The following is a 10,407-nucleotide window of genomic DNA, read 5'->3' as shown; positions in this document are numbered from 1 at the left end:
TCCTCTGTGGCTTGCAAGCTGTAACTGATATTTCTGTGGACTTTGCGAGTAGGGGGCGATAACATCACGGGACATTGAGTTAGGGGAGTCACTCCTAAAACGGCATGGAGGGCCCCAAGCCATCTGGCCGTCGGTCTTGATACCATGGCCCAACAGTTTCAGGGTATTTGACACTATTTCCTGGCATTGGAAGAATTACCTAGAAGCAATTCAGCAGAAACATTATAAGGGACTGAAGGGTAAGGGTTAGCAGAGCAGACACAGTCAGAAGAAAGGAGACATTAGAATATAGAACCTGGTCTAGTGAAAAAACTTCATCCTTCTCCTCCTCAGAGGTCACAACATGGACCTACAACACAGAAAGAAAGACAAGTTAACATGACATCTATATAATTGAATATTATTTTCTTTCTATAGAACTATATATAATTGAGTATTTAATCTAGAGATATATACACCTATATATACTAGTTTTCAATTCATAAATACATATAATATTTAAAGAAATTACTACAACTGAAAATGACTACAAATAAAATATTTTAACTATTTGTGACACAAAAAAAAATTTTTTTTCTACTTTTTAAACAGGAATATAAAAAAAGAAAAAAAAAGTTAAAAATCGGTAACCTACATACTAAGTCAAGTCAATAACTTTTTTTTTTTTTTGTTTCAGAGGAATAACTTAAACCAAGTTGCGCACTGTGGAGGTTTCAGTTCCTCCTGTGGTGTTTTGAGTCCCTTTCAGAGCGCAGCCCAAACCCAGATCTCCCCTCTGGACAGGCTAAAGCTCTAGTTCTGGAGCCGGGTTAGCGGTGCTTCGTTCCACCAACTCTGCTACAGTTAAGAGTGGAGGAGATGAAGACCCTCATGCTGTTGGGTAAACTGAGCCACCACGTATGCAACCCTCCTCGTCCCGCTGCCGTACCTGTGAAGTCGCACGGAGCATAAGCCGCTCTCTGCTTCTGTACACTTAGCTGGCATGAGAGCCAAGCTATCCTTGGCATTCCCTGAAGAAAGAGGATATGGACAAAGTGTTAGGTGTTCTCTGCATAGTATATGATAAACTGCTATGCAAAGAAAGTCAAATGGCTTTTGAACGGCACCTGAAGAACTCAGCACACGATGGACCTCCATTTGACATTTTTTTCGGTGCCACCAAGCTTCCAAACCCTATTGAGAAGAAAATCCCAGACACACACCAGTGAGAAGAATAGGGACGCGTTTTTGCCTTGTATCTGGAGAGTCTTCAGCCACCTCCTCTGGAGTAAAGAACAGCTTAACCAGAAGGGCCTCACTACTCAAAATAACAAACGGCTTTAGGGCTTTTTAACAAAAGCAACAAATGCAACAAATAAAGACATTAAAATAGAAATAAAGATATGAACTGGTTTACATTTTCCTCCTTCAAGAGCGCAAGTCCTACTTGGTCTGCTTGGACACATGATCCACGTACTTTCCAACCCGTTGGGGACCGCAATAATTTACCAAGCCTCTGTTCTTGTGTTAAACAAAATAATTTTTTGTAGCCTGTGCTGTGTCTATGCCATTTACTTCCATTTAATCGCTGGTGAACATATATTTCACCTTCACATTTTTCCCACGGCCTCCTTTCACAAGCTGCTGCAAGTCCGTAATACGTTCATGTTCTTCATGGAGGCTTAATCAGGTCTCTGACATGACAAGATCAAAGTGATTTCCCTGGAGCCTGCCAGAGTTTTAATGCGGTTCAGACCCACAGGAATGGACACGAGAAGATCTGCCATTCTTCCCCTCCGATTCAAAACTCTAGAGTACTTTGTCCAGCAAAACCTGCCAATAGAATTGCTGAAATATCTCTACTATATATTGCAATTTAAAGAAAAAAAAAAAATTGGCCACAAATTTCCACTTACTACTTAATACCTTAGGTTCGAGAAATAGAGAAAAAATAAATATTGAGAAAAGGACCGAACATCAGAATAATGGGGTAATTAGTTTAATGGTCTGTTCTTACCACTTGTCTGGACGAGATTCTTTTCACCCACCATGGCCTGGTAGGTGATGGCTTCGCTATGTCCTTGATGATTCCTGCGTAGGTGTTTGTCAGAATCAGAAGGAAGCATGTCCGAGTACACAGCAGCCATATGCTGATGGCCTCCAAAGTCTCCAAGTTTTGCCTTTCTCCGTGTGAAAGCTGAGGGGGAACAAAATAAGTTTAGGCAGTTTTAGGCAGGTTTCCATAGCTATCAGCTTTACATTGAATGATATGAAAATGTCTTCTCTGCTCACCTGTGTATAATGTCCCTCCTCTTGAGAATCTGCTGTCTGTTCTCTTTTTGGGTTGCTTGCTTCTCTCTCTTAGTCTCCTGTAATGGAAGTCTTCTGCTGGTCTGTGAAGCTCTTTGTTTCCACAAGCTTTCCAAACCGCCTGCTAACAAAATGGTGAACTGAAGTGCGGTGCTCCTTGCTTATTACTGGCAGGAAAGTGTACGCAGAACCAGGTACTTTAGCATCGATGAACCTGAAGACTCCTCAGCTTCTACCTCAGAGGCTAAACTGGCGAGCTCCTTGAAGTCTGGGTCTCTCTGAACCGAATTTCTGATTGGTTGGTCACAGTCTGGAGGAAGGGGAAGTTGTATGTACTGCTCTATGGACACACAGCTCTCAGGTGTTTATCAGGATAAGTACCCAATGATAGTTCCACATGTTCTTGCTCACCTACTCTCACTTTGTTAGTGAAATTGTTCCAACTCTTTGTTCACATCTGGACCAAGATTTATTCAGATCAAAGCAATCCTGATTTAAAATGTCCAGTTTCATCTGGTTTAGACTGCTTTAATTTATCATCCCTTTTGGTAGCCTGACTTGTTGAGAAGGACTTTTTGTAAGTTCTTCTTGAACATTAGAACTGTTAACAAGCTGTCCATTTATGTCTATCTCAATAACCACAAAGTCTTGGGGTGAATTTTTTATAGTCCCATGGAAACCTTCATGGTCTGATATAAAGCAGGAGAGACTGAGCCTCTCCATTCTTAAGTCCTAAACAAAAATACACTTAGCAATTATGTCACTCAATCATTTTATTATTTTAACGATTTGTTAACTTGAACAGACATGTAATGCAAAAATGTAATACAATGTAAACAAGGGGAATTTATCGTGTTAACATTTAAACGATTACATAAAAACAACTGAATCCCTGTTACATCAATACAAAGCAAGCAAAATGCACATTTTGGAAAACAGTGCTTACACTCACCCGCTACTGTTGTCAGTTCACTTCCTCCGCAGCACGTGGTACCGCTCTTAAAGGCGCAGAAGCGTAAAGACGGGCAGGGCAGTGTATTCTTGTTTTGCGAAGATTCAAAAAATAGATTCAGTACTTCTTCAACCTAAAGTGCTTCTTTGTGCAACCTTAAGTGCTGGATGTTGTGTCCATAAACTTGAGAATGAGAAACAAACATTAAAAGTCATTTAATGTGTCTATTAAAAGACAGATGTTGATGTGTGTTGGTATGTGTTACAGACAAACTATATATATAGATATATTCCTTATAGAATAAAAAAACTATATGTGGATATATATATATATAAAGGCTAATATAACAAGACGACAAACGCCAAAGGCCTAAAGATAACAAACGATCTTTTTATTTTAAAGGAAACTTCAACTCCTTATCTTCTCTATCTGAGGATACAATGCATAGAAAAAGACATTGAGACTCAATGATTCCTTTCCCTAACTTCATAACCCTTACATAGGAGACATGTTAATAGTGGTTTGCCTGTTGTGAATCAGTAGATGGATCGTTCCCAGAGGTTCAGGAACTAACAGTCCCTTCCCTTATGAGTGGTTTCAAAAAAAAATCCAAGCAAGATTGCTACGTGAACTTAACTCCATGCATACATGTATACATTAGTGTGGTTTACGCATGGGCATGAAATAGAGGCTGGCCATTAGTTGAGATGTAAAAACATTTGTTGTGAGACAGACAGGATGGCCCTAAAAACCTCAGACACTCACTTTATTATTTTTAGACAACGACATTCATCTGGACAAACAGCTGTACGGGCTTAGAAAAAATAGTATCTCTGCAGGTTTAGTCTTCATTAGAAGAACGTGAAAAATAGCTAAGATGCAGAGAAGCATCACTTTTTCCAGAGTTCTGTTATGACGGATTCGATTATAATCATATCTCACAATTAAACAATCCTACATTTAATAAAAAACGACCAATTTTTAAGAATCAATACATATTAAAAAAAGGTATCAGAACATTTTCAGCACATTATCTTGGCAAATCCTTCATCGAAATCATCCCTAACCTATCGCTAAAAGGTTCAGTGGCTGTCAGAATACTGATCATTTATTTAGTCACTCTTTAAGAAAATTGTGTCAACCTAATAAATCAGAAAGTTAACTAAATTATGTGTAGGGCCTCCATAAAACAGAGCTGAACTTCTGACCTTCCTGATCAGACAACCACAAAAGTTAAGCCGTGGCCTGTTTAACTTTCTGGGCTTGTTTTCCAACATAAATCATGCCTAATCTCCAAGGCCAATTTCGGACAAATATTAACATTACTCCTACGCTAAAAATGTAATTTTACTGGAGAGCTACCACTGAAAATGCAATTTTACCTGGACTAGATTAGATATCCGTTTTTATGCGAAACCATCTTTTTCTCAAAAAATATTCTTCTAAAAGGTTATTTCCTTGCAAATCAATATCTATTTCTGGAAAACAAGCACTAATTTCAACAGTATTGCACTCTATATCATCTAGACATCTTGGCTAATATGCAAGTAAACAGCGTAATAGTGTTTAAAACCATACCAGGAACATTCACAGACGGGGCATCCTTGAATGCAAGTGAATGCTTAGTAAAATACATTCTTGTGTACCTCAGTCTGTGCTCTTCAACATATAGAAAATATTGCAATATCTTGACAATTATCATATTGCAAGCTACAAATGTAATTTCACAGGGCTTAGTGTTTTCCTTTGTGCATAGTTCAGTCTATAGGGCTGTGGTCTACATGAGTCAAAGTAAAAATGGGAATTCGCTTTGAGGATGGGATTCTTTAGACTAAGTGGAATGTAAGTACCACTGTCGATTTCAGAACAGGAAGAGGTTTAATCAGCATCATCGCCGTTGTCCCCCGGTGCCCGTGTGATTCTGCGCCCCCCTTTTTCCCCCGTTGGCCCTTGGGTTTGGCAAAAGCTTGCTTGTGTGCATGCTGCTTGGGGTCGTGAACCTCTTCGTACAGGAAGTCACTGGTTAAGTTCATCACCATTGTCAATTTCCAGCTGAAAGAGAAGAATTAAAGTTGAAAACTACAACATTAACGTTACTGTAAATGGTCTGATAACCTTGAAATGAAGCATGCTTCCAGGAAAACAGGATGGTGTATGCAGTACTTAAAATTACAGTGAGAAGGGTTATTTTGGTAAGCAAATATATAATACCTTTTTAGCAATTTCAATGCCTAAGTTTTTTTCTCCACTGTGTCTATGAGAGGGTTCTTGCAGCTTGAATATAGCATTCTCTCTTTGATGCTGCATTTATAACCAGGCATAGAGTAGATGAACACTGCAAACACACACAAACACAGAAAAAGTACTCTTGAAACTATTGACATATGGGATAAAAACATGTCCAAACAATATTACTTTCTATTAGCTTAAAATAAAGAATAAAGAAAGAAAGGAAGAAAAATAGAAATATAAAATGGTAATTTAAAAATAAATAAATTGCTCAACAGAGTTTCAATATATGTATGCATATGCATATGCATAGTATATATAGTGCTCCTGTAGCTCAAGTGGTAGAGCATTGCGTTACAAAGCGCAAGGTTGGGGGTTCGATTCCCCGGGAACACATGATAGGTAAACATTGATAGCCTGAATGCACTGTTTTGGGGAAATGTATTTTTATCATAATTATGTGTATACAAAAGTTTGGGGTTATATATATATATATATATATATATATATATATAATATATATATAGGTAAATACTTTTTATTTCAGCAAGGGTGCATTGAATTGATCAAAAATATATAATTATAGTAATATAATTTTATCAAATACTTATTTTTCATATAGAAGCTGTTCTTTTGAACTTTCTACTCAAACAATTCAGAAAAATATATTGTTACCACAAAATATTAAGCAGTGCAACTGTATGCAACATATTAAAAAATATTTCTTGAGCAGAATGATTTCTGAAGGATCATGTGACTGAAGGCTGGATTAATGGCTGCTGAAAATTCAGCTTTGGCCATCACAGGAATAATTTATTTAAATATATAAAACAGAAAGCAGACATTTAAAATTGTAATAAAATAATCACAATATTACTGTTTTAAACCTTATTTCTTATCATATAAATGCTGCCTTGGTGAGCATAAAAGACTTGAAAAACATTATTGTTTTATATATACATATACACACACACACATTTACATACACATACATACATAGTATAAAATGTATATAACATATTTAAGGCTTTAATATTTAAACACATTTCTTTGAACATTTGATATTCCTCTCTTACCTGTGGACTCAAGGTAGTCTCCTTCATGAGAATGTTTGTAGAGGAAAAAGTGATACCTCGCTGCATCATTTGGGATCCTTTTAGGCAAATCTTTCACCTCTGTGGGAGACGTGCTGGACACTTGATGGATTCTTTAGGAAAATCTATTTCCTGTTAATGGGAGAACTAACATAATTAGTGTATTTGAATTATTACTCCGGGCCACAACATGTATTTCCGTCATATTTTGGTGATTCTGTGGGCAGGGGTCAACCCAACCAGTCTGTCTTCTAACAGTAAAAATACAGTTCTGGCCATTATTCATTTCAGGGTTTTTTCTTTTTTTTTTATGCAATATACAGGATGAATGGGATGAACTGGATGTTACAGGATGAAAAGGAGGAATAAGATGCTTTTGTACAGAGCTGCTGGGAGTGGTGGAGGGGGAAAAAGTCCTGAAGTACCAGTTGAACGTAGTTAATCCTTTTCTCCCTAAACTGCTCCAGAGCCTGAATAGCGTCTCTCTGCATAGGGAACGCCACTCCCTGAAGAGTCTGCTGCTTTGTGTCAACATGGATGTCTGTCTGCAACTGAAAACACGCATATAATCCTTTAATAATATGCATGCACTGGCCTGTATCTCCAAAGCAGTCACAGTGTTGTTAAATGATTCGTTAGGAATGAGCTCTACAATTCATGTTGTAATTTATAAAGCAACGTTGTTACACTGTTTATGAATTCATGTTCAAATGTGAGGATAAAATCTTCCCAACTCTAAATGTTTGAATGGTACACTTAAAATATAATATAAAAAATGACACATTCTGTGTTCCATCCAAATAAACCTCTCTGCATCCTTTCATCCAGGATTGGGACCAGCATTTTCTCTCCACCCGTCTACTCAATAAAATCTCTCTTTCAACAAATTAATAAAAATAAAACACCACAAAGCTGCTTTCCTCTCCTCTCAAACATGTAGATTAGTGTAGCATTATCCTCCTCCCACAGCTGCTCTGGGGAGGGAGTGTTCAGTGAGCCTTTTGATTGGTTCATTTATGCTGCCTGTCATTTTAAACAGCCACACGATGCCTTTAAGAGTCAGAGCATATCCTTTTATGGTATGAGGGGAGGGTTTGTATGCATTGCCAGCAGCATCCTTTGCAATTGGTTCCAGGAGCTGGTTTAAATGAGAGAGTGCCTGTGCCTGAGCTTCTCTATTTTTAGTCAGCGTACAATTGATGCTAAATATTACATTACATTTATGTTTAGCAGAGTCTCTTCCACAAATCATGTTAATATACAGTAAGCTTTGACATATGCATGGTGATTTGAAACATCCTTTATAGTTTTTTATGCATACTGCTCAGCAAATAACCAATCATCAACAGTACTCTTTAGTTCACAGTGCAAAACTGGCTTCTAAAGAGCAAGGATCCATCATTTTGTATTGAGATAATGTTGCACATAATGTAATGAAACAGATTTTTGGTTCAGCTCATGAAGTTACTGAATACAAAAAGGCCTGATATGAACTTTTTGGACTAATGTGGTTTTCGCCCTATTTTAATAAAACCTCAGAAGAGCCTGACTAAGGTGTACACCCATGCTGTGTTTATGTTGATGTCAGCATTACCTCACTGAGTTTGATTTGCCTCAGTTCCTCCTCTGCTGCAGTCAAAAGGCAGAGGCGCCGCCTGGGAGCTGAGGTACTTTTTATAGCCATTTAGAGAGACATCGTCCTGAGCAGAAGAGATGCATTAGTGGGGAAACCTATGGCTGTAATCCATTCATGTGGAGGTTTGATTTAAAGAATGGCAGATGCATAAGTCATACCTTCACTGTGCCAAAAATCTCCTCTTCTTTAAATGTGGCACCACCAAACTCTTTCTTCAGCGTGGCCCTCGTAGCAGCATACAACATCTTTTGTCGACCTGAAAGGAAAAGTTGTTTCAAAATAAGTTTCTGGATCTGCATGTTTTTACAAAATATATTTTCTTTTAACCAACAAAACACATAAAACAAACAACATAAAAAATAAAAAACTAAAAAAAACAAAATAAAATAAAAGTGAATGGGTGCCGTCAGAATGAGAGTCAAAACAGCTGATTAAAACATCATAATCCATATATATATATATATATATATATATATATATATATATATATATATATATAATATATATAAAATAATATTATTATTATTATTTATTGTCCTTTGTTTAACCAGGTAAAAAAAAAAAAACTTTCTGAGATTAAAAATCTCTTTTACAGACACCTGGCCAAGATGCAGCACTACATTATTAGAAGGGAAAACATAGTTATATATCGTCCCATATTGTTATATATTCTCATATACTTATGGTACTACTACTACTAATGAATAGTTAAAAAAATAAAATAAATAAATATCACAGAAAATTTACTCTCCCTCAAGCCATTGAAGATTAATTTATTTCTTAATTGGAATAATGGATCCACTGGAGTGAATGGGTGCCGTCAGAATGAGAGTCAAAACTGCTGATTAAAACATCATAATCCACAAGTAATGCACATGACTCCAAATGCCTTCATGATGGATTTGTTTCTTATAATCATGCACCTTTTCACTTCACAAGACATTAGCTGATTGACTGGAGTCATGTGGATTACTGTGATGTTTTTATCAGCTGTTTTAACTCTCATTCTGACGGCACCCATTCACTGCAGAGGATCCACTGGTGAGCAGGTGATGTAATAATAAAACCTATTCCACTCATATACAACCTGGATGTGTTTGAGGGTGAATAAAATTTTCAGCAAATTAAATTTTTTGGGTGAATTATTTCTTTAATACTTGAATCCAACCAGGAGGAAATTCTGGATTTCAATTTTAAAGTTGTTTTGGTATTCCGAAGCTCCTTGTTTTGATCAATTTGAGCTGGCTTTAGATTGGGCATGAACTGAACGACTGATTTGGGTGCGATTGGACTCTAGCCATTTTAGTCTCCCTCTGGTCGTTGAACATGAGGGACAAAATTAGAATTGCAAATTTTGTAGCACAGAAACACAACTGTCCATTTTGTATCAGGTCACCCGTGCTTTTCATAAAAACAAAAAAACAAAAAAAAAAACAAGGTACTATGAAAGTAGATTAACATCAAACTATTTTGTTTGAAAGCACAAAGTCTCCATTATATGAGCTTACCTGACACTATATCTTTTGGTAAAAGATACAGTTTACAGGGATCTCCACAGTTATTTTGCACACACTCTTCAAGATACACTCATTTGTTATAACAATGGGACACAATATCCCTGATGATCATATCCACATAGTACTAAAAAAACTTCTTATTATAGGCTGTTTTTATTATGGACAGGCTTAACTGACAACCAGTATTTTTATAAGAGCTTTAAACCAGGGATTCTATAATATGGAGTGGATGGATTAAAAATGCGAAGAGATGTCCTTTGGCCTCATACAAGCTGAAAGAATAGGACAGCATGCAAACACACACTCACTGGAGAGTGATCCGGAGACCAGGCCAGAAAGATCCACTCATAACCCTGGTTGTTGGTGGTATCCAACCTGTAGAGAAGGTACGAGGGCATGTCGTCCTCCACGAGAGGAAAACACACAGCTGGTCCCATTCCTGGTCCCATTTCTTGGCAGCCCGTTTACTTCCGCCAAGAACTAACTTCTCTACAGGAACACAATATATATATATAAAAAAAAGAAGTGTGATATGATTCTTTGGTCATATGTAGACAGTTTTTTATTTTATTGTATTTTGTTCAGTCAAATACAGAACTAAAATTACAGCAGTTCAGAAAATGTGAGTTTTTTTTTTATTCTATTAGATACTATTAGTTTTTTTTTATATTTTGAATTTTTTTTTTTAAA

At 36.9% G+C, this 10,407-nt stretch overlaps 2 pseudogenes; both read right to left on the bottom strand.

The window, feature by feature from the left end:
• Positions 1-843: 843 nt before the first annotated feature.
• LOC122142895 lies at positions 844-3,021 on the bottom strand (annotated as a pseudogene).
• Positions 3,022-5,472: 2,451 nt separating this feature from the next.
• Positions 5,473-10,115, bottom strand: LOC122142896 (annotated as a pseudogene).
• Between the last annotated feature and the right edge of the window lie 292 nt (positions 10,116-10,407).

This window comes from Cyprinus carpio, unplaced genomic scaffold (assembly GCF_018340385.1).
Source record: "Cyprinus carpio isolate SPL01 unplaced genomic scaffold, ASM1834038v1 S000000382, whole genome shotgun sequence".
Classification (NCBI taxonomy): Eukaryota; Metazoa; Chordata; class Actinopteri; order Cypriniformes; family Cyprinidae; genus Cyprinus; species Cyprinus carpio.
This window is presented reverse-complemented; position numbering and strand designations above follow the sequence as displayed.